The sequence below is a fragment of the Mixophyes fleayi genome, chromosome 3 (assembly GCF_038048845.1).
Source record: "Mixophyes fleayi isolate aMixFle1 chromosome 3, aMixFle1.hap1, whole genome shotgun sequence".
Lineage (NCBI taxonomy): Eukaryota > Metazoa > Chordata > Amphibia > Anura > Limnodynastidae > Mixophyes > Mixophyes fleayi.
Genome location: NC_134404.1, coordinates 102,452,036 through 102,476,335, shown reverse-complemented (window position 1 = coordinate 102,476,335; position 24,300 = coordinate 102,452,036). Strand labels below are relative to the sequence as shown.

The window sequence follows — 24,300 nt, the reverse complement described above, 5'->3', positions numbered from 1 at the left end:
CTTGTCAGAGCTACTTCCTGGTACTTATAGTTTTTTGTGGAGGGGCCCAAGAACTCCTTCTGCAAACAGGCCCACTAAATTCATAAAACAACCCCAGGAAAACACTTGATGTGTATCATCAATTTTGATGTGGCATATTATTTTTAATACAAATTAAATTACAAATTATTTAATTATTTTGCAGGAAATAAAGTGTATTTTTATTTCTGATTAGCAATTTTATTCCAGCACATTATGCCTCTAAAAGAACACAGTTGAAGTAATCTGCCCCTTGTTTGTATTGGCTGAGTTTTAAGTTTGATCACTTTTGTCAGCACACCCATTTTTGATATGATAGTTCTTGTAATACCAGTTTTACAATAAATACATGTGGTTGACAAATTTTCTCCTTCATACAATAATTTCTTATTGGAGGAGATATCATGGAAAAATTTACTGAAGAACATGTTTCTAAAAGGGAAATGACTCTTTTTTATCTGGATAACAAAAATTATGTTATGAATACTAGAATTATTACAAGACCTGGGTTTCCCATATTTTGTACAGTTTTTGTTACTGATTAACACAAAGCATTATCCATGTCTAAGAAATACAGGGCTTGATTCATTAAGGAAATAAAAGCAAAATAAATGAGTATCTTTGAACCTTGGCAAAACCATGTTGCATTGGAGGGGGAGATAAACTTAAAATATGAGGACAGATTTATAATTGGGGTAGAGCATGTCCTAGTTCAACTTTTAATGTCAGTGTAAACATAAAGCTATCAAGTATTTGCATCCTACATGAAAAAACAGCCAGTATTTTCTTTAAGTGCAAAAAAATAAACTCATTTGCACTCCTTGCATTGCAAGATGGTTTTGCCAAGGTTCAAAGTTACTCATTTTCTTGCTTTACTTTCCTTTAAGAATCAGGCCCGCTATGTTTAGTTTTTTTACACTCATGACAATAAATGTATAAGAGGATATATTTTGGCCACTTCCACAGTTAGATGCTTATGCTGCAAGTGTCAATATATGTTTCCTTAAATTAGGCCTCAAAAGACATTTTAACAAATCAAGGATTGTTAATGCACTTGACAATCCCATAGTTCATTTGTTAAAAATAAAAAGTAAAAATTATAATATAATTGTGTCCCATCACAAGCAGGTTATATAGGAAAATGTTCTAATTGCAAAGATTTTCAAATATTTGACTTAAAACGTCACTGGCAATGCCACTATTGTTTACAGAGCTTTTATCTTAACTAGCAAACTACTTCAGAACTGCCCCAGAGTGATGAAACATAGAGAAGCTTGGCTCACTTAAGTATCTTTTAAATATGACAGCTATTAACAGAGGTATGGGACAGTTTGCTTGGTGTACTGTACAGACTTAGGTCAGTAAAATTACTTTAGCTCAGTTAAAGCATCTTAGGCACAATATTTATTTCTAGACTTTGGAGCTAGACTTTGCAATGCATACCTAGTAAACTGATCCTTTTCACAGTGTCTTAAAATACTTGTCCTATTGTTGTCACTTGCTATTCAATTACAATAACCTGGGCTAATTTAATTTTTTTTTTCTTATTATGTTAGCTAATTCATTCCACCCATATTATTGCAACAGTAAAGCTAATACTAAACGCAGAACCACAGTTTCCACATATTGTGAAATATACTAGCTTGGCAAATAAGGTGGTTTTACTTGTTTTTTGATAACTGTATATTAAACAAACATGTACAGACAGCATTCATAAATAAACTACATGTATACAGAATATAATTCTAAGTATTTGTTTCACTTTTCTAGCAACCATATAAACTAAGGTTATTTGGCATCACTGGAAATGTAGAAAACCCATTTAAATATTAATATAAAATTAATTACTAACTTTTGGTTGTAGGCAGGACCAGTTCTAGCATGTCTGGCGCCCCCCTACAAAAAATAAATTTGTGCCCTCCTGTTTTATAAATTACTTGTTCATTCAATAAAAATTTTCTTCATTTAATACAAATCATATAATAAACTTTAATAAAGAGAGTAACACAAATAGATACATTAAACAGCGAACATTTATTGAATAATATAAATGAAGAATATGTATTCTTTGTAATAATATTTTACATTTTTGCCAAATTAATTTGGTGAGAAGTATAGGAGACAAAAAATGCTCCCTCCTTCGTCACACTGTGCCCCTTTCATCATCCTACCGTGCCTTCCTTCATCCTTACACTGTACCCTCCTTCATCACACTGTGCCCTCATTTATGCCAATGTGCCCTCATTTATTTCTTAACTGTGCCCTCCTTCATAATTCCACTGTGCTCTCCTTTATAATTCCACTGTGCCCTCCTTTATTCTTCCACTGTGCCCTCCTTTATTCTTCCACTGTGCCCTCCTTTATTCTTCCAGGTGGGGGAAGCACCTCTCCGGCATGGTGCCTTCCCCGCCTTGCTTACCCCGCTTACCGCGTTCCACCGGCCCTGATTGTAGGACTTCTCACTAGTTATTAGTATGTTATTTGATAAGGCATTTAATGGTTTTAGAATATTACCAAATATTGGATGTAATACATGGAGTAATTTAAACTCTAGGCAAAATATATGTTTAATAACTGTGGACAAAGGCATTGGTCTGTCTAAGTTTAACGATCTGGAAAATAAGCTTAATTCAGGCGCCACTCCCTAAAATTGTCTTAAGAATCTGCTTTTTAGTGCAATTCTGAACAATGGGTTTTACTCTGTTGCAGATCACTCAGCTTAGAAGAAACAGAGGATACAAACTCCTTTCAAAATGCCTTAAACATTCAAAACTGACCTTAAACTTTCATTATGTATGTTTACAAATATTTTAGACAGAGGTTGTATATGAAGTGATGTTCTTTTTGCTTTCATTATTAACCAGAATTCACTATTATATAAGAAAGGTACAAGCAATATCTATATATTCCATGTGGAGCAGTATAGAAAGCTTGTCAGTACTGAAGATATTATAAATGAGGCTATAATCATTTGTTGTGTTTTGCCATCTTCTTAACAGCAATTCCTATTGAACCCCACCATGGCAGCTCAGGAACTAACTCAGGTAACCTATGGTGCAACAGGATTTTGGTGAGGGTTTTGGTGACATAGGACTCTACTGGACATTGGTGGCCAGTGGGCGGCAGTCATATTCATCTTGTATGGCTGCATACCACACACAATGTCCTGCCATTTGGATGTAGGGCTCATTGGTGAGTCCTGGCGAACCACCCCCACCGCTTCCAAACTAAGTGAATCCTCCTTCATTGGCAACCTAGCTCTGCCAGCAAATAGAGTATCTGACCCTAGTGGCCACTGCGCATGCGTGGCTGAAGTCCATTTGAATTTATTAAAAAAGTAACCTAAAGCCATCTTGAGATGCTGTTGGTTTTTAAGGTTGTCGGTGTAAAACTTAGCTATTTTCTCCATTCTCTTTAGAAAAGAGCTGTTTTCTCCCGATTTTTGGTTCTCCGGACAGTAATTTTTTTAGTTCTTCTATCATGTCAATGATCCCACTTGGATTAAAAATGTCTATGCTCACTACAATCTATTATTAACTCTGATTGGCTGGAGACAAAGTGCTAAGGTTGCTTTGTATTGTGGCCTTTATATATAATTTATTTCTTGGGGCATGAATGCCATAGAATGGTTCTGTTTGTGTTGGCAGGTAAGGTCCCCTGAGGAATAAAATAATGATGACTGAAATTAAAAATCCTACAACTAGCTTGAAGTTTGCAGGAATCTATCATAGGTGTATATAGTCACTGAAAAAGTATGAGCAAAAATAATGTGTGCATATATCTATTTGAATGATAATTTTTTATTTAATCATTTAATTTGTATTTTATTGACCCTTAAAATATGTGATATGCATTTTTGTTCTGTGAAATTGTCAGATGAAAAGTGTTGAAATTTAATGTCATTCCAGCTCTGCAGGTAGCAAAATGTTTAAGTTATAACAATGTGAATGAAATATGTCATCAAAGTTTTGTATTTTATGAGAAGTCATTAAATACATGATTCTAAGATAATTCAGTAGCTCAATGTATATGGCAAGTATCATACAGATGTAAGGGAGTTATTTACGTGTCAAATGACTCCAAAGTTCAATATTTCTGTGATATAATGTGTATTTGCTTACGCATGTTAAAATGCAGAATTTAATATATGTGACATGGCTGTAGACTTTGACCAAGTAAATGTAAGTCACAACAGTTACACAGTCAACACTAAGAGATCACCGGAGAGTTGTGGCAATATTTTTTTTACAGTGGAAAAGATCACTCCACCAAGGTACAAAGTTCTTGCAACACAATCTCTAAGTTCCTCTCTTGATTCGCCTTTCAACAAAATATAATTTTGCTCTGTATTTGGAAACTCATATTTTGCAGAATTTATAGTCTATGAATATGGCAAGTGTGGCGGAATCTGATATTTATTCTATTTTCCATATAACTTTTAATATATATATATATATCTATATGGATCTATCTTATATAACTCTCATATATGTCTTCAAATATATTATGTCAGGCTTACAATTGATTGGCTTATAACTAAAGGGCGAAATTACTAACTAGTTCAATCACACATTTATATAAACACATTCCAACGTATGTGTGCGTGTAGCTCGTGTTTTAAAAAGGAATTACTGTTTATCGCTACAGTCCAAGGAATATATCTATGTGATAATAAATAAACTATATATAAACATATATTATCTTGGCTCATTGATTATACAGAAAATATTTGTCCAACCTTGCAGCCTGATACATATATGCAGTTTTAACCTATTTATCTATATCTATAGCTTTATATTTATAGCTTTAGCGATTCCAAAGTAAGTTAAAGACGTGAAAACTCAGCTCTATTTCACTAATGTATTTATTGTAAGTCATAAAAATACAAGATAAGCAAACACAATGGTAATAAGTCTTCTAATTATTTACACTTCCTTAACTACCTATATAACAAAAACACAAAGCTATATTACATAATGTACGATACAATGTTGAATGTCATTTCATCCATAATTATCTTCTGGGTTAGCTTTGATGTGCCAAATAAGTATTTTGCTTCGGGTCCCTAATGTAATTATCAGTGACCACTTGGTGGTAGCTAATTGCAAACCCGTTATAATTAAAATACCTATTCTGATTCCAGCTCCTAATCTCAATACCCATTAGTATATGCAAGGACTACTTGTTGCAAGACACACAATGACTATATACATATATACAAGTTAACCCGTGCATGATACTCATGCATTCTAGTCAAATCAAGCTACTTAAGGTCTTAAAAAGGTTCTTGTCATGCATTTGGGCCTAGCCCAGGCCTCCTCAGGGGAAGAGCTTTACTTCCCGACGCAAGCGCCCTTTTTAATGTGTGTTCATGAGGTAAAATTACCTCACGAAAATGAGTTTGAGCCCTCAACTCGTAAATTTAGCCTTTTCTACCCCTCCCACGGGGGAAGGGGGGATGATGGAAGTTAACTGACTTCACTATTCTAATTTTTTTGTCAAATAATGTTAGTATACCAAATTTCAGGTCAATTGGATGAGCCCTTTCTGAGAAAATAGTTTTTTCCACACACACACACACACACACACACACACTAACACACGCCGCTAGGCTTTTACTTTTATATATTAGATAATGCTAAGAATTTAGTAGGTCTGTGTCTAACTCCGCCCAGCAGGTGGCGCTGCAGCTTGTTTTTTTTTTCACACACAGACTAACACACGCCGCTAGGCTTTTATATTATACATATATATATATATATATATATATATATATATATATATATATAACAAAATAAGCGGGAGGGGGCGCCACATAGTATAATACTGCATATGACAATAGAGGATAATGTGCCAAAAAGCAAAATATAGGTCACCAAGTGGGTATAGACACACAAATATTGTAGGTCAATCAATGAAGAAAGTGCACTCTGGAACACCAACACCAAGCCAATATGTTATGCGTACCAGATATAAAAACTTTGGGGCTTATAATAGTTTGGCAAGGAGACACTCAATCTCTCATGTTATATTTGCTGTTTCTATTTGTTACATAAGCCTATCCAGTTTGTATATATTGATGCTATGTTTTTTGGGGCTTGTTGATAATGTCAATATATATATATTATGAATTTGGAACACCAAGTCTATTTTTGACAACTAATGACAACAGTTATAGAACTTATTATATATCACATATGTGTATGCCGCTCTGCAGCGCTATTGCTGCCTAGCAACAAAAGTTTGCTCTGCTTGTCTCTAAAATATGTTGTGCATAAAGTTGGTTGATTGATGAAAAAATGATCAGACTAGACGTCTCAGACATCCCCACGCTCAGCGCCTAGAGACGCCACTTGTGCGCATGCGCAAGATGGCGCGGCGCACACTATATATTTCTGTGACATAGGTAGTCACATACTCTTATTCCTCTTGATGAAGTCTTTATCTAACTAGATGAAACACGTTGAGGACTGTATCTTATGAGCCTACTGACTCCATATCCAGCAGCATGTTGGTGAGCCTCCATTTTTGACTCTAACGGTTTGGCTTTGTATAAAGATACCCAGATAAGCTCATTTTAAAGTGTTTTATGTAAGTGTACATCTGTATTGTTTTTTACAAATAAATGTGTGGATATACAGTATCACACTATGTGAGTTTCTTCCATCCTATAACCCTGGCTATTACTGAGGGTATATGAAGTGTCAGCTTTGAACCCTACTTGCTGAGTGAAGCATCCCATTGTTCTGAAGGAGAACCTGAACTCATCCCGACGCATGAAGATACCAGCTACTTTTACAGATAAGCCCCAAAGTTTTTATATCTGGTACGCATAACATATTGGCTTGGTGTCGGTGTTCCAGAGTGCACTTTCTTCATTGATTGACCTACAATATCTGTGTGTCTATACCCACTTGGTGACCTATATTTTGCTTTTTGGCACATTATCCTGTATTGTTATATGCAGTATTATACTATGTGGCGCCCCCTCCCGCTTATTTTGTTTTAGATTTATTCCAGTCCACCATCTGGCTTTGTGGGGATTTGGCAGCCGCCTGAACATAGGATTACCAATTGCCCAAAGGGACATTATTTGAACTTGTTCATCTCCTCAGAGTTACGTGCTGCATTATCTATTGTTTTTGTTTATATATATATATATATATATATATATATATATATATAAAATCTATTATCAATAATATTTCAAACAATTTCTCCTTAATCATCATCATCATCATTTATTTATGTAGCGCCACTAATTCTGCAGCACTGTACAGTGAACTCACTCACATCAGTCCCTGCCCCATTGGATCTTACAGTCTAAATTACCTAATATAGACACACACTCACACACAGACATAGACAGACAGACAGAGGGAGAGACTAGGGTCAATTTTGACTACTACCAACTAAATTATATTTTATTTAATTTAAACAATTGCCTATTTGTTAACACGAGGACAACAACTGTCAATTAGTTATGCTGTGTAGTGTGGTTGAGGTAGGACTCAAAAAACTTAAGGCTACATTCAGCTGCCGAAAAAGTGCTGAAAAGTGCTAAAATTTGTGGGGTTAAAATGGGTAGTGAAGTGAATATTAATTTTTGTGTAACAGTTTTGAAAATGTGAGAAAAAACAAGCCTGCGCTCGGTATATCCCACATTATATATGGTACCAGATGCTTGGCAATAAGCCCGCGCTCAGTATATTCCAAATTGTATGTGGTACCAGCTGCGTGGCAATATAAATGCCCATATATTTATACAAAACAAAAAGACAGTTGTCAGCACTTATCCTTCACACTGCATATCTGTGTGTGTCTAGCAAAATGAAAACATGAGGTATTAGTTCCTATTTTGATCAAAACATTTAAGCCTGCATCCCAGCGTCAAGCGCTTTTGAAAATGTAGCTAATTCCAAAGTATCCAAAATTATTTAACGTCTTTATAATTTTACGTCTTTATAATTCTTTCATTTTGTGGCAATATGCATTTAACTGTTTAGCAGCTTATTTTCTCTCTATATTGAGCACAGGATATTTAAAATAAATAATTTCCATTAGAGGCGCACATACACCTATGGAGTCTGTTGATCATGCTGTGTTTAATAGCACAAAATAATTACAGTTGACTTTGCCAGACAGTACCATGTAAAATATCTGTTACATAGAGAAGGGGAATTTCAAAAAAAGAAAGTGTAGAAAAAATTAGATCAATTATGAACTTGTTGCAAAAAAAGTGAAATTGGGTTTTAAAAATACATTGTGGCCTACAGAATTAAGTTTAAACTTCTCTCTCTCACCTACAAAGCTCTCAATCAATCATCTCTCCCCCTCAAATATATCCATAGAGGTTGAATATGAAAAGTCGACAGTCAAAATGTCGACCGTGAAAATATCTGCACAGTCATAGTGTCTACACAGTTAAAAGGTTGAGAATTCTCCTTCTACTATTCCATCACCCTCTGTACCCGTAGGCCTGCTTCCCTAGCCCTGTTTTCTTGAGCCCAGGCCTACTTCACTATGGACATTGCATTACTCTCACTTACTGTCCCATAAATAACTTCATCTGCATTACTGAGTTATCTGTGTATTATTTGTTTCATTAGTAGAGCTCTGGTCTTTGTATTATTTTGGCTTTCATGTATTATATAATGCAGTGGTTCCCAAACTGTGTTCCACGGCTCCCTGAGGTGCCACAGAGATCTCACAGTGGTGCAGCGGCCAGTGCCGGTGGTAAGCAAGGTGGGGGAATACTTGGTATTTAATTTGACTTATGGGTGCCTTGAAAAAATTATTGAGACCCTAGGGGTGCCTTGAACTGAGAAAGTTTGGGATTCACTGATATAATGTGTTATAAATTCTTGCTGTTTGTTTATTGTATACTATTGCAAATGTCATGCACGGCTCTGCAAACCTTTTGTGGCACCTTATAAATTAAAGATAATAATAAAAATTAAAAAAAAAACATCCAACACTTTTTTAGACCAGTCTTCGTGTTTTACTAGCAATTCTATCTTAGGAGGAGTTGACATGGAGAGCAGTATTGGGGCATTTGTAAAAAATAATGGATAGTGTGGGTAAAGAAAGTGGCCAGAGACATGAGAGCGCTAGTAGTATTAGCAGGATGAATGGGCATAGGGAGTAGATCAAGTGGCTTATTGGAGATCGTAAATGGGAAGTAAAAAATATTGGAAATTTGTGGCTGGGTCCTTCTCTGCACACATAACGGGGGAATCCTTTTAAATATATTGCTGGTTTACTATTGGGTCAGGTAATGGTGACAGTATTAAACTAGATTTGATTGATATATTGCAAATTAGCAAATAAAAGCAAATGTCTGATTGGTTGCTGTGGGTTATTCCAAATGTGATTTTTGGTTTGTAAATTAGCTTGCTGGGATTACTTTCCAAGTTGTTCAGGTTCAGTAGTATTTCTTTCCTGGATTAGGCTAACATATTTAGTGGGGTCTCCTCCTCAGAAAGGGCATCAGCACTCTCATTTATAAAATGCTGAAGTTTGTTCTCTCTGTGGCTCAAATCTGTAAAATACTTGCTACGTCTGGAAAAAACAGTGTCTAAATCTCTGAGATGCTGTCCTTTATTTGAGGAATAGCTGGAGGTAGTAGAGATTAAGCCAGGAGAGGTATAGGTGAGCCTGAATAGGAGATCAGGTATGGAGTCTTTGTGGGGATAATAGGGGTCATTTTTACCTTAATGTAGTATATTTTATGCAGAACACCCATATGGAAAACTATGAAAATCCCTAATCTGAATAATCCAAGGATGCTCAATAACAGATGCTATAAAAACACTATGATTTCTAAAGAGAAATTGTTTTAAAATTATTTCTGTCAAAAAAGTTTGTGCTAGTACACATTAATTTCTGGAAATTAATATTAATTTATTTATACACACATATATAGGTAGGGGATTTGCTACCTAGAATGCTTCAGTCTTTGGATTTTCCATATAAGAGATTTGTTTCTGTAATTTGGAGAACTATGTTTAAAATATACTAGATTACATTTAAAAATTACCTTTGCATTTCCCCATACTTACCCTGACAACCCATACATTACATTGTTTGGCAGTGCTCTTCACAGTGACACAGAAAGAAGCTGTGGATGATGTCTGTTTCTATGGCATAATCATCAACCGCAGCAATGATTTACTTTTAATGTTTTTTCTGATTTTCGTATACTTCTCCATTAAGTATTACTGGATAATAAAAAACTTTGAAGGGATGTTGAATAAAAGAGTGTGTATGAGCCCAAAATGACCAGCAATCTTCAGGTGTATTGGATATCGACTGGGGCTGCTAGGTGAATAAATGTGGACATGTCATCTTCAATCAAGATATATGTATGTGGCCATCTGCTGGAAGCATTAATTAGGTCTAATGGGATTAGTTTGCTCAACATGAGCATCAAGTGGCTGATGCCATACAGGTAGTACCCACATTAGGTTGTGCCTAGGGGAGGCAGAGACTGAAAGGAGGCTTTTATTCTGCACAATGTGTCTTTATTTTGCTTGGCTCTTTTCTTTTCTGTGCGGATAGGATTCTGAAATAGGCTAAAACTTTAACTCAAGACTGAAGCTTCATTATTTCAATCAGAACTGAAAAATGTGCTGAAGACTGAGGAATATCAATAAATATGCATTTAACTATATTGGGTAATGTCAATACATTCTGCTCTGTGCAAATGTTCTGTGTCAGCTGGAGTATTTAAAAGGGGTGTGACTAGTTGATGTGGTGTGGTTCCAAATCGTGTGTCTATAGGCTCTAATGAAGTAAATGGATGATTACATAGGACACAGGTCACATATGTGTTTACCTTTATGGTGATATAATACCCAGACTTTCTAACCTTCAATTTAGTTTTCAGATTACTAAGCAGCTTGGCTCCTTAAAGAGATAAAGCTTATCCAACACTATGGTTATAAATCATTTGCAGCAGAAGCAATTGCTACTTGTATGCATATATAGCTTACTGTTGTTAGCTTCTTTGTTCTATGGGTAATGTAGCTGCATAAGTACAAAGGTTTAATATCCTATAATAACCCGCTTTTAGCAATAGCTTTCATTGGATTAGTGCAAGGTACTCTAATAAAAGCAAATGTCTAGGGTTTTTTTTCCATCACTTATGTATTATCATAACTATTAACTTAGTTATGTAGTTTAACACCAGCACGTATGTTAAACAGGTCTATACTTACCGACATTCCCAATTTAATTTTACATCAAAATCTCAAATATGAACAAGTTATTTTGTCTACATTGCACGTGCTTGTAACTTTACTTTTCAACCAATGTTAGCCACAATGCTTTTTTCTACTACTATTCAATATCATTACAGTGTATTTTAATATAGACAATATTTTTTAAAATATAATAGGTAGACTGTTCACTCCAAACAATTTCCTTATTATCCTATCTTGTAGCTTATAGGAAAAAGATAAATCAACCTACAGTGAAGTGAAATAGTTACATTTCTAAACTTGTGGCACACTTAACTAATAAATTCAAGTAGCAGAGAACACCTTGAGTCACTTTGGGAAACCAAAACCTCAATTACACATTAGTGATATGATTCTAAAACACACAGCAATTATACCAGCCACCTGTTTTTCAAGATGGTAGGTGAATTCCTAGGAGACATCACTTATGGCAACGTTTTCCAAACGCAAGCCAAGAGGAGCACCTGGGGAGATGGCATTAGCTTAAGAAGTGGATTTATGTACATTGCACAAAGGCGCTGTGGTATGTTACTTACCTTGTGGTTTGATTGTTATTAATCCATTATAGCTGCATTCCAGTACAATACTGGTACCACAGTCATTTTAGATGAGCAGTCATATAGCTTAAATTATTTTTCAAATAAAAGAAAATCTGATTAAGATTTTTTGTCAAATTAGAGCATGTACAAATCTAAACATTAAAGAAAAATAAAACTGCCATCTCCTGAAATTATAATGAGGAGGAGAATATCCTGACAATGCATTTAGAGATGGGTCATTTTTAAATGTAATTTAGTAGATTATGTAAAATATAAGAATATTAGAAGTCACCTCGGGTTTCTATGACATGTATAAAACAATTGGCATGTGACAATTTTTTTATATGGTCACCAAGCAGCTCAGTGTATTCTAATATTGATAAGATAAATTATGATTAAAGTCAATTTTAGTATAGATCCAAAACTTTACGCACACTATTAATGATCGTAAGCATAGTACAGCTTGAACATGAGTAAAAATCTGAAACATCCCACCTCTTTAGGGAATTTTGAAATTCATTGGAAGAATTCACTTTACAAATTATGTCCTTTCACATACCAATATGCTTCGAAAATTTGGCACTGAGCATTTTTATATATTTTTATATATTTGAAATAATAACTATGTAACTGTAAGAAAATGCTGTTGTCACAGCAATAGATCACCAGTTAACAACTTTAAAATTAAGTTAATTAGCCTACAATGCAATCAGGTCCGATTTACAGGTATGAATGTTATGCATATATGTATGTGACGTTATACCTCTGTGAATTGGCCTGTTCTGTGGTGAAACTTGTCGAACGCAAATAGTCTGTGGTTACTCTCAACTTGTATTGCATCAGGATAACAGTTTTATTCATTCAGTGAATATGTTATTGGTTTAATTGTTTCAACCAAATCAAATGATATGAATAACTGATATAAGTGACTCACAAATGTAAAAACAAGCCAATGGCTCAGTTTTTATTTTAAATACTTTATTTGTAAAATTTTTGTCACACATGTTATAAAGTTTTGATATAATTCATTAAATACTTAATTAAATAACATCTTAAAATGTAATAGAAATAAAAAGAACAATCCTAAATGGGGTGATAATATATTTATAGACAAGATATAATAATTGAAAGTTATTAATAAGTTATGTTAAAAGATATGAGGGAGTGTGACTATAAATAAGGTAATAAATGGGGGAGGTAAGGGGAGAATAATGGGGGGTTCGTGTTGAGACCTAATCTGGGAGCTAATCTGGCATTCCCAGTGGAGAGGATATTTTGGAATATGATTCTGTGTTCATCCATGTTCAACTTTATTCATGAAACCAAACTATAACTATTACTACTACTACTACTATTACTACTACTACTACTGTATTTAGCATTTTTATATACAGACATTTTATTTTTATCTGTGGTTGATGCTATCCTGTAGTGATCAAGCATATTATGTGCTACATACATGTTACACTAAGATCTCAGAAGCACGGAGGTATTTTTTTTAGAGAAAAATATTCAGACATCCTGATAAGAACATTTAAAAACTATACCAATTTTTAAATGCACCTTTTCGAATCCCTTGCCATCATCAGTGGATAATGAGTCTTCTGTCTATGGCTTGATCCCTCTACCATATCATCTTGCCTAACTATCAATGCATTTTCTAATATGCGTTGCTTGTTTTCATCCCATCTTTCCGGTTTGCTCACACTTGTTTTTATGGTACTTTTTTTTTCAAGTAAAATAATGCAATTTCGTCAAAAACTAATCTCTTCTGCCTCACAGCAATGGGGTCATGAGTTCAATTCTCGACTATGGCCTTATCTGTGTGGAGTTTGTATGTTCTCCCCGTGTTGGCGTGAGTTTCCTCCGGGTGCTCCGGTTATCTCCCACACTCCAAAAACATACTAGTAGGTTAATTAGCTGCTATCAAATTGACCTCAGTCTCTCTTGGTCTGTGTGTATGTTAGGGAACTTAGACTGTAAGCTCCAATGGGGCAGGGACTGATGTGAGTGAGTTCTCTGTACAGCACTGCAGAATTAGTGACACTATATAAATAAATAAATGATGATGATGATAAGGATTTCTCTGACAATTATCTTCCATGAGGAAAATCTGCATTGAACCTACAATAAAATATAGTGTGTGAAATCAATGACACACCTCAATGTGACTGCAAATGTGGGAACAGAGGTGCAAATAAATGTCTATACCCTGGGCATGGACATTTTAGGTCATCCCCCAATGCACCATGTCTTGCCCCTGCTATACCATGCTATGTAACCCAAGGTTATGACAGCTATTGTGTAATGTAAAATGTAAATTATTGCAGTGTCACTATGTAGTAGTCCATATACACTTAATAAAACAGCATTGCTATCTCCTTTGTCAGCCATCATGCACAGACCGCCATTGCAATGTTTTAATTGTATTTCTGTTAATTTAATTATTTCCCCTCCTCCACCTGATATTTTATTGTTTCCATTATGATATTGCACCCTCTCTACAACTTGTTTTGTCTGCACCTTGGGCCCTGTTCCCTTGATGTGTACTAAAGTTACACTTCTAATGGAAACAATCCTTTGTAATCAGTTTTCATCCAGTTTTCATGTGGGATATGTGCGTAAAATGTAGATGACCAAATGCAATGTTTGTTGAACCCTTAAGAGTCATCCACTTTTGTAACAGCGTCAATAAAATCCATTCATATGCATCATGTACTATCAAATCTGTCTCTCCTCATATTATATTATAGAATCAGGGCCATATACACAAACTAAACACATAGACCAAAACTAAATGGTTAATTTATTGGTTACCTTTTATGAATCCTTCCCTTTGAATTTTTTTTGTTTTTCTAATTTTTTTTTTTCAGTTACCCATGCTCCCTGTAAAAATGGAGGACAGTGTTGAAAATATGGGTATTGTCACACACCAGGCTCTTAGGTTCTGTCACTTACCTCTTCGCTGCCTTTCCAAGTTGTCCCTGCGGTCCTCAGGCTCTGCAGATTTCAGACCTCTCTGTAACATGCTGACCAGTCTGTCTCCACTCCAGAGAGTCCTCTAGAATCAGAGTATGGGCGAGGCCATCTTGGATTCAGTCACATGATTTCTCTCAGCCAATCAGGTGATAAAAGCCTCCATTTCAGATTCCCTCCAAAGCCAGTTCATGGGAGCTGTCATCTTGGATATAGTCACCTAATCCATCTCAGCAACTCAGAGTGCTGGTTCTGCCCAGCTGACTGCAGTCTCCAATCAGGAACCAACAACAACTATAAAAGGACTTCCTGGGGCCATACCTATTGCCAGTGCAACGTTGTATTTCAGACGTCAACCTGGTTCCAACAGTTTGCAGTCTTGCTATCTATCTTGCTACAGTCTTGTTATTGATCCTGCTCTGAAAGTGCAGTCTGCATTCTAGCTCCAGTCCGATTCCAGCACTCTGGTTCCATCCACTCTGGTTCCATTCCATTTACAGCATTCCGCTCCATTCTGGTTACAGCATTCCCGTTTTAGTCCGGTTACAGCATTCTGGTTCCAGTCCGGTTTCAGCAATCCTCTTCCAGCATTCCGATTACAGCATTCTGGATACAGCATTCCGATTCCAGTCCAGATACTGCAATCCTCTTTCAGCATTCTGGTTACAGTCTGGTCCAACAATCCATTTCCTGTTTGCTCTCCTCTGCTAGTGTAATCACAATCTGTACTAGTCCATTCACTACAGTTATATTATCAGGCCACTAGGCTTTGTTCACATAGTCACCAGTCCAGCTCCAGAGACACAACCCAGTCTGGGTACAAACAGATCCTCAGGCATGACAGATTTCACTGGCCTATTGTATCCCGCTTGTAATCTGCCCCAATGCAAAGCCTGGTGAATCTGCTCGTGAGCCAGGAAAACGTACAGGAACAAATCATGCAGATTCTTCAAGAATTGTCCTCCCGACCTGGATATCATTCAAACTACTCTCAGTTCAGGTCACTCCTCTGTTTCTGTACAAGCTCAACCTGTTCAAGTTCCTGCAATGGCTTCTCGTCTTATTCTGCCAACTCCTACCAAGTTTGATGGTGATCCAAAACTGTTCCTGAATCAATGTGAGATCCATTTTGAGCTACTGCCCAACAATCTCCCCACGGAGAAAACAAAAGTTGTATACATTATCTCCCTCCTATCATGACAAGCATTAGCCTGGGCATCTCCATTGTGGGAAAGAGCAGATCCCCAGATTTCCTCTTGTTTTGTATTCACAGCAGCCTCCCATCGGATTTTTGACGAGCCTGGCAGAACCACATCGACATCCTTAGAAATTGTACGCCTTTGACAAGGCTATTGTCCTGTGTGCCAGTACCTGGTTCAATTACAAATGTTAGCTTCTGAGTTGAAGTGGAATGATGAGGCCCTGATTGCGGCTTTCTGGAGTGGCTTGTCCGATAAAATTAAGGATGAGCTATCTACTCATGTTCTGCCTTCTACACTTGATGGGCTAATTTTCCTGTGTACTAAAGTTGATTTGTGCTTTCGGGAACATGCCCTGGAGAAAGGAAAGGGTGAAAGGGTTAAGCCGCATAACCAACTTCGGTCCCGGCAGTCCTCATCGCCAAGCGATGAGCCCATGCAGGTGAACCGCTCTCGTTTAACCAAAGAGGAGCATCCACCCTTAGCTTACAGGGACTTCTCAGATGTCTTCAGTAAAGCTGGTGCTGACTCCTTACCACCACATAGAGAGTGAGATTTTCCAATCGATTTGATGCCAGGGAAAACACCCCCTAGGGGGCATACCTATCCGGTCTCTCTTCCTGAGACTAAATCAATGTCTGAATACATCCAGGAAAACCTTGAGAAGGGATTTATCCATCCATCTTCCTCACCTGTCGAAGTGTTATGATTCCTAGTGAATTCAGGAAGCGGACACGGAAGTATAGAAACCAAGTACCTTTATTTAGGCAACATATGCAAACAAGGATTCAGTTCATGGGATATGCAGATTTTCAGGTAGCAGCATAAACAGGCATAACTCCAATACACAAATATGAACAGGTGTGATAAATGGCAGGAAAGTCCGCAGAGCAACAGGCTCCAAGTAATGACAGATACAGTTAAAATGCAGGAACAAGTATATAGAGTTACCCTATTGCCAGGATGCACGAGTCTGTCCAGGGAAGCAAACAGAGTAGATGAGTCCAGTGACCAGGCAGATGTCTGGGCAACAAGAGTTCAAGATGAAACCATGATACAGGCAGAGTTCAGGGTCACAAGCAAACAAACATAAACTGGTAATCAGGCCGAGGTCAGAGCAACAAAAGTTCAAGCAGTATTCAGTATCCAGGCAGAGTTCCGGGTCACAAGCGAATCAGAATAAACTGGTAATCAGGCCAAGGTCACAACGGGGATCAAACAGCAGTAGAACAAACACTGGAACAGGGAGAAACAAGCAGCAGCCAGGGATTAACGATGAACTGCACAGAGCACAGATCGAGGCAGTTATTTGAAGCTGTGAGCCAGTGCAATTCTAATCAGGGAAAGAGATTAACTCCTACAGGCAAGGCGTAAACTTCAGGAGCAGAACAGCAGCACCTATGGTAGAATTTAGGTACTGCTGCCACATACAAAGTATAGGCAGATTCGTAACCGGGAGCAGGTTTCTTTTTTGTGAAGAAAAGAGGGCAGTCTCACCCTTGCATTGACTATAGAGGTTTGAATGATATTACCATCAAGAATCGTTATCCTTTGTCCCTAATCACGGAATTGTTTGATCGTGTCTCAAGATATAGAATTAATAATGTATCTTATAACAGCATATTGTACATACATGTGACATACAGCATTTGATATTAGGCCCTATAAAGATTTAATATACAGGGTAAATTTAATATTTATTACTTTTGGTCAAGACATGTTTTGCGGTAAATATGAAATATCTGGGCTCACTTATTTAATTTATAATAATCCTTTCTTAAATTACTACCTTTATAATATATAGCAAGGAACATATCTATTTTAAATAAACTGGTCATCAAGGTGTAGACCACACATGCTATTTAGGGTTCCATTTAATTTAAATTGATATAAATCATTTTAATTAGCAAAATTTTGGCCTATTTCTACTAAAAATGTACTAAAAATCACTTTTGGCGGTAGTTTGTAACCACCGCTCATTGCCACAGTTTTTTTAGAGCTCCAAACCGTGGCATTTACTGTTGGGCAGTTTCATGCATCAATATTAAACCAACGTTAATTTTCAGCGGTTTTGATTACAAAGTCGTCAGTTGATGTTACAAGCGCAAAATTTAAATAGCACCCTTTCTCTAGACAATTTACTATTGGATAGTTTACCAGTCAGGAGATTATGCATCACTAGCACTATAAAATCCTGGGCACTTCCCCATTAACTTTGATAGGATTGTGAGGAACTAATTGACAGGAGCTATCTGGTGAATAATGTGCTTGGTGTGCGAGTAGTCACTTAGCCATCTGCATTTGTTTTCCTTTAAAATGTTCCTAATAGGCTGCTGATTCAAGTTTTGCCCCCCAGTCCAAAATTTGCCAGCTCTTCCCTGGCTGTGGGGCCCTTAAAGAGCTCTGTGTTCCATTGTAGAAAGATCTTCTCAGACTTAACGAGAAGACTAAAAGAAACAATGGCTGAGGAGAGGAGGGCTGCAGCAGGCACAGGTGGTATTCCACTTTATATGAGAAGTAAACGGGGTCAAATCCTTTCCCCTGTAATAATTGAGGGGTTGAATATGCAGGACACTGATGCCCCTCCTTTACAACAGTAATCTGGTGAGTGTTTTGCAAATATATATATTTTATTAAAAATGCAAATGCCACGTACCATGATATTTTTATTTTTTTATTTTTTTATATTTACAACAACATATTTAAATGCTGATAGATACAACGTGTGTCCTTAAGCAGCTTTCGTCACTGCTCACACAGAGTTTGCATGTGTTCAAAAATATTTTTTTCAAAAACATTGCTCCTGTAGTACAGTCAGCAGAAAGAATAAATCCTCCTCCTTCAATCAGGCATGTCGCCCAGGAAGAGCAAGCTGGTGAGGTTAACCTGGTGGTAGAAATATAATGCTTAGGATTTGTTCAAGTAGCCAATTTTTTCATCTGCATTTGCATATAGCAAATAAATGCAAAGTTTTAATATTGTGACGTATTGTGTACGGCTGGCCTGCACAGAAATTCACATACATTCACACTCCACCCTCTTCCCGATATATTTTTGTTACCTCCCCAGTAAAAAAAAGTTTATGGTTGTTGCTGGCAATGTGCGACATCATTAACTTTTGGGTTTTTTTTCATTATCACTTCTCTTATAAGAGGCAAATGTGGCTGTGGATTATATAGCCATCAATCTGATTTACTGTTGTTATGTTGTTGTAAAGCCAGATTATGCAGTAGACAATATTGGACAGCTTTGCAGGGTGTAGAAAAGCACACGACCAGATTTATCAAGGCACCTGAATCTGGTCTTCAATAGTCCAAAGGTACGTTCTATCACACCTCTAGCGGCTATGTGCTCCTCTTTATAATTGTGCTGGGCAGGAGAGGAGTCTTCAGCCAGGAGTGACACCCATATTCTGAATCAGCTGAAATAATACACATAAGTTGACTTTTGCATATCCAAATGCCATCCCTCCGGCATTTCACCTTTCTCAAACTTGGCATAAAGGACTGGCTGCCTCAGAATATACGCATCATGATATGGCCAAGGAAAGCCAGCCAAAACACTATAACACTATTATATGCAAATTAACATCACAGACCTCATGCACATTCAAGGAGTGGTAGTAGTAGTGATTAATGAAAACCTCTGCCCTGTGGTGAGGTGGTCTCAGACTAATATGAGTGCAATCTATAGCTTCCAAGACATTAGGTAGTCCTGAGAGCCTATAGAAAGCTACCTTTAGCTCATGCCACTGTGATTCCTGGCTTGGGAAGCAGATAGATGTATGAGAAAAGTGCCTGGAAAATGTTGCCTGTTATGGCAAGAATTAATAAATTCTATTATTGACTATTCATTGACTCATGAGGTCACAGACTAAAAGGAGCCTGAGGTCATAAAGTGGACAACACACAATAATTTGTGCAGCCCAGACACTGCATGGTAGCGGGATGTTTCAGGCTCCAAATCAATTCTCATCTGCTCATAAAGCCTCAAGAGGTTAGCACTTTTTGTGGACGGCATATCTTCCATTGAACCTGGGGCTGGTGTTCATCATCATCCTCCTCCCTCCTTTCTGTCTCCATCACATGCAAAACTGTATATATGTCAATTGATTGTGATTTCTTCAATCTCGCCTCCCACAACCACAACTTTTATTTTGGCCGTTTGGATTGTGCTTTTGCAAACGCCAGCTTAGCAAGTCCGGCTATTTGTATATTCATAATTGTTAAAATCGGGATGGCGATCTGTAAAGTGTTGGACGTTTTTAATGGTGGTTTCCCCTTTAGTAAATGCAGTGGCTTTGATACCGCTGGCAAAACCGCAGAAATCCGCTCTTTAGTAACTCTAGCCCTTTATGTTTAACTGTAATTTTTTTTTAACTTTCATAAAGTTACTTTTAAAATATTACATTTTTCTTTTGCCAGCAATGCTGTTTTCGGGAAAATAAAAGAAACTGTCAATGTGAAGCTCTGATTAGGTAATTTTATTTTCTGTGACTTCTATTCCAGTCTGGAACATTCAGTAGTTTATTAGGAACACAGACTTGGCTGACCTTCTGACAAGGGCATAACAATTATAACCAGCATTAGAAAATTCTAAAGCACAGGTGAATTTCCACAGCCAATGGTTGGATCATCTTTTTTAAACATACATATAGATTGCTTGTATATACAAACTGAAATGCAAATTGCATTTATTCACTACCATTGATTGTAAATAGCATTTATAAAACCTTGAAAATATGCTCTTAAACATCTTAGAAAAAACATTTACTGCAACAGTAAACATCACTGACACTGCAAACAGTAATTTAAAAGTACTGTCCTAAGGATAAATGTATGTTTCCTTTATGTAGGGTGCACTCAAAATGTAATTATTTTGGACCTAATCACCCATCTCTTGTTCTATCAGATTGGCTCCCTTCAGTGTCTCCCATAGATATTTGGGTTGCTGCCACATTTATAATACCTTAAGATCAAACCCATAGATTATAAAATGTGTAATAATTAATCATCTGGGGTGTTTCTAGAACACGGCCCTCATACTCTGCTTTGAGTACTAATTTATATTTTCCTTCAAATAGAACACCTTCAGTATGGTATTGGTTCTGTAATGTATACTCTTCAACCATAAGGATACTGAACTAGAAGAATACAAACAATTATTGAAGAGTACCTGGCTCTTTATTGCTTGGGAGACCCTATAAGCTGCCAACTTTTTCTGTGACCATGATCCAAGGACTCAACAACAGCACAGTGTAATATGCAGATAAATTACTTAAACTTTTCCTATCTGTTGGGGAAAGTATCTAACATCAACTGACATAGTATCACAGGCTGTGACTTTCTTGTAAACATTCCAGGAGGGCTTAGACACCACTCCTTCTTTTTAAGCAACTACTGTATTTTTTGGGCAGTCACCCAGCTTCCTCCTGGCAGGATAACCAGCACATTCCAAGTGGTTTACTCTGGAAGTCCTAACACACCCAACCCTTTCAATTGTTCATTAGCCATTGACTTTCCATTGATGACAGCAAAAAAACAAGCACCATGTCCCTCCCCAAGCAGATCTCAGTACAAGCAGACTATTGAACATATAAACCAATAAGGAATTCAAACAAAGCCTCCAATTGTGTTTGGAAAATGGGTAGTTGATAAAGTTTATGTAGAGAAAAGGGAAAACTAGTTGATAAAAGTAAATAAAATTAGCATAAAGCTATACTGCATATGCTGCCCTGCTGTAAGGGCAACCCTATGCATATACCTAGGCCAGGGGTAGGCAACCTGCGGCTCTCCAGGTGTTGTGAAACTACAAATCCCAGCATGCCTTGCCACCTATCTGCTGGTTATCTACTGGCAAAGCATGCTAGGACTTTTAGTTTCACAACACCTGGAGAGCCGCAGGTTGACCACCCCTGACCTAGGCAATCTATATTGTAAATGCAACAATGGGCACATCTTATTTTTTAAATAGTCTTCATGAACTTCAACTATGGGTATTCCAATAGTCAATAGGTTTTGGTATCATGTGACTTGTTGTATTAGCAGTACTGGTGTTTCCATCCCTTTGTACACCCCTCGAGTGTCTCTATTTGGACTAAAGGTGAAAATGGACAAGTGGTCCCATCAATACCTGCTGAATTTACTTTCATTTGCCGGAGTGGCAATACCAAGGTCATGGATGGCTAAGGAGTGTCCAAACTTTCATAATAGAGTAGGCCTGGTAAACTAAAGTTACAAATGGCATGTATACCTCACTAGAGACTGGGAAATAAAACTTTAGTTATCCTATGCTATTTTCATATGCTGACAAATAGTATTCTGCAATACCTGCATGAATTGCATCCATGACAATTTAATGTACCTTTATGTTGTTTGCATAACACTCTCATTTTAAGGAAGAAAACATATCAGTGTATTATACCCATTATTTCTGAAATATTCTTGATACCTAATGAGGTTATGCAAGATTATTGTTATTCTAAATGTTGGGAGACTTTATTGTGTATTTGTTTTGCTTTGCACGGTGGATGTTGTTTTTTTCTTTATTTTACTTGAAATAATTTAATAAACGTACTTGATCTTGATCACATTACATTTATACTTGAAATTAAAATTAATAAATGCAAGTGATGCCTGCTTTGCTAAACCAGATACTTACTTAGTGGTAACAGCAAATTATAGGTACAATTATCAGGTCAGCTGTCACATCTCTAACATATATCCTTGGGAACATAAAAGTGATGTTTCAAGTGACCAAACTACGGTCATCAATATGAGCCCACTGTACTGCACTGTAAACACATAGATGTGAGCTTTCTCATTTAAAGTCCCCACTTTTTTTCTCTAAAATAGATTTGTGTAGCAGCTATGTGAACTATGTGAATGTTTTCTCCATGAACTTCGTATTCAACCTGATTAGGTAAACTTTTAACTTGCTGTTTATTTCAATATATTTTTTTAAAATGAAAGATTATTAACAAAGAAGCATTATCTATGGCAACATTTTTCCAAGTTAATGATTTTTTTTATCATTAATTTTACAGATATATTATCACTGACTGATTGTCTAGCACATACCACTGTAAAAAAACATTAAATGGCCTCAGGAGTATAAAAAGGTTGTGTCTTAAGTTGAAAGTTCTCTTCACTTGGTTGCGCAACAGAAAGGAAGAGAGGAGATTGGTAAATCAAGGTTAGTACATTGTCTATAGTATACTAATGCTGTATTTACTTTGAATAGCAAGTAATGTGACTTTAGAAATAGACTATATGAAAAGCTAATAGTGCAGCAAAATATAGATAAGTTTCCTTAATTTTTTTTGAGTCAAAAATGTAAAACAATTTAACAAAACAGCACTTATTATTTAAGTATCTACATATTACACGGTGCAGGTACAGGTTAACCATGCAAAACTTTAGTCACAACCCAAATTATAAATTTATTGTTTGTAAAAAAGTGGAATTTTGCACAGATCAGATTTTGCAGCTGAACAGGTTGTTTTGCAGAGGTGTGAAGTTTTGGTGATACAATTTTTGAGTTCCACCTTTGCTTTTACCTCTTTGCGGTCATTTCACACTGTATTTGGAAACTTACATTTTGTGGAATTTACTGCCTATGAGTTGAGGTGGGACAATGTAGGTCAATTGATTCAGCAGTTTGGTATGGTTGGAATAGGACTGGTTACACTTAAGGCCATATTCAACCAGTGAGACGTGCAACATTTTGTAGTCAAATGGGGAATGAGGTGATTATTTCATGGAACCTTTTTGAGTCTCTATATTACATTAAGCCCCTAGCTAACAGTGAGGAGTGCCTAGTTCACAAAACACAAATGACTACGCATTTAAAAACTGAAACGCACACAGCAACAGGCCACTTCTCAGGCTGACTCCCAGGTTGAGAGGCCTGACCAGCAGACCATCACATGCTTTTTTTACAGCAGAGCTGTAGATGCTGAGTCCTCGGGTACAAGCCCACAGCTTGGAAACTCACATAATTTCTCTGTTACCTGGTTCTCCATCCCAGACAATATGGTGGAGACACATGGACAGATGAACACATGGTTCTATCAAGACAACAATTTAAACAGTGTATTTCAAACTACAATAGACTAAAAATATGAGAAAACTAATATCAGTGGTCAGTACTGCAGTTTGATGAATCTTGACCATATTGTTTAATCAATGTTTGATATGTTTCTACCTCTGGGCTCTTTGCAACGTCCAAATGTTGCATGCAGCTATTCAATATATTGAGCAATATGTTTTAATTCAATACATGGATTATCTAAATTACCAATGCTAGCTGTTTTTTGAATGTTTACTG

The 24,300-nt window shown here is 36.7% G+C and overlaps 1 protein-coding gene across 2 annotated transcripts in view; it reads left to right on the top strand.

Annotated features, from left to right (window-relative positions):
• Positions 1–24,300, top strand: part of SI (sucrase-isomaltase) — a 209,472-nt gene that overhangs the window by 5,950 nt on the left and 179,222 nt on the right. Inside the window, exons 1-2 of one of the 2 annotated variants that reach the window (XM_075202076.1) lie at positions 22,879–22,893; positions 23,018–23,166. The gene's annotated coding sequence lies outside the window, so the exon portion shown is untranslated. Of the gene's footprint in view, positions 1–22,878; positions 22,894–23,017; positions 23,167–24,300 lie in introns of those variants that run through there. The other variant, XM_075202075.1, reaches the window with a different exon arrangement.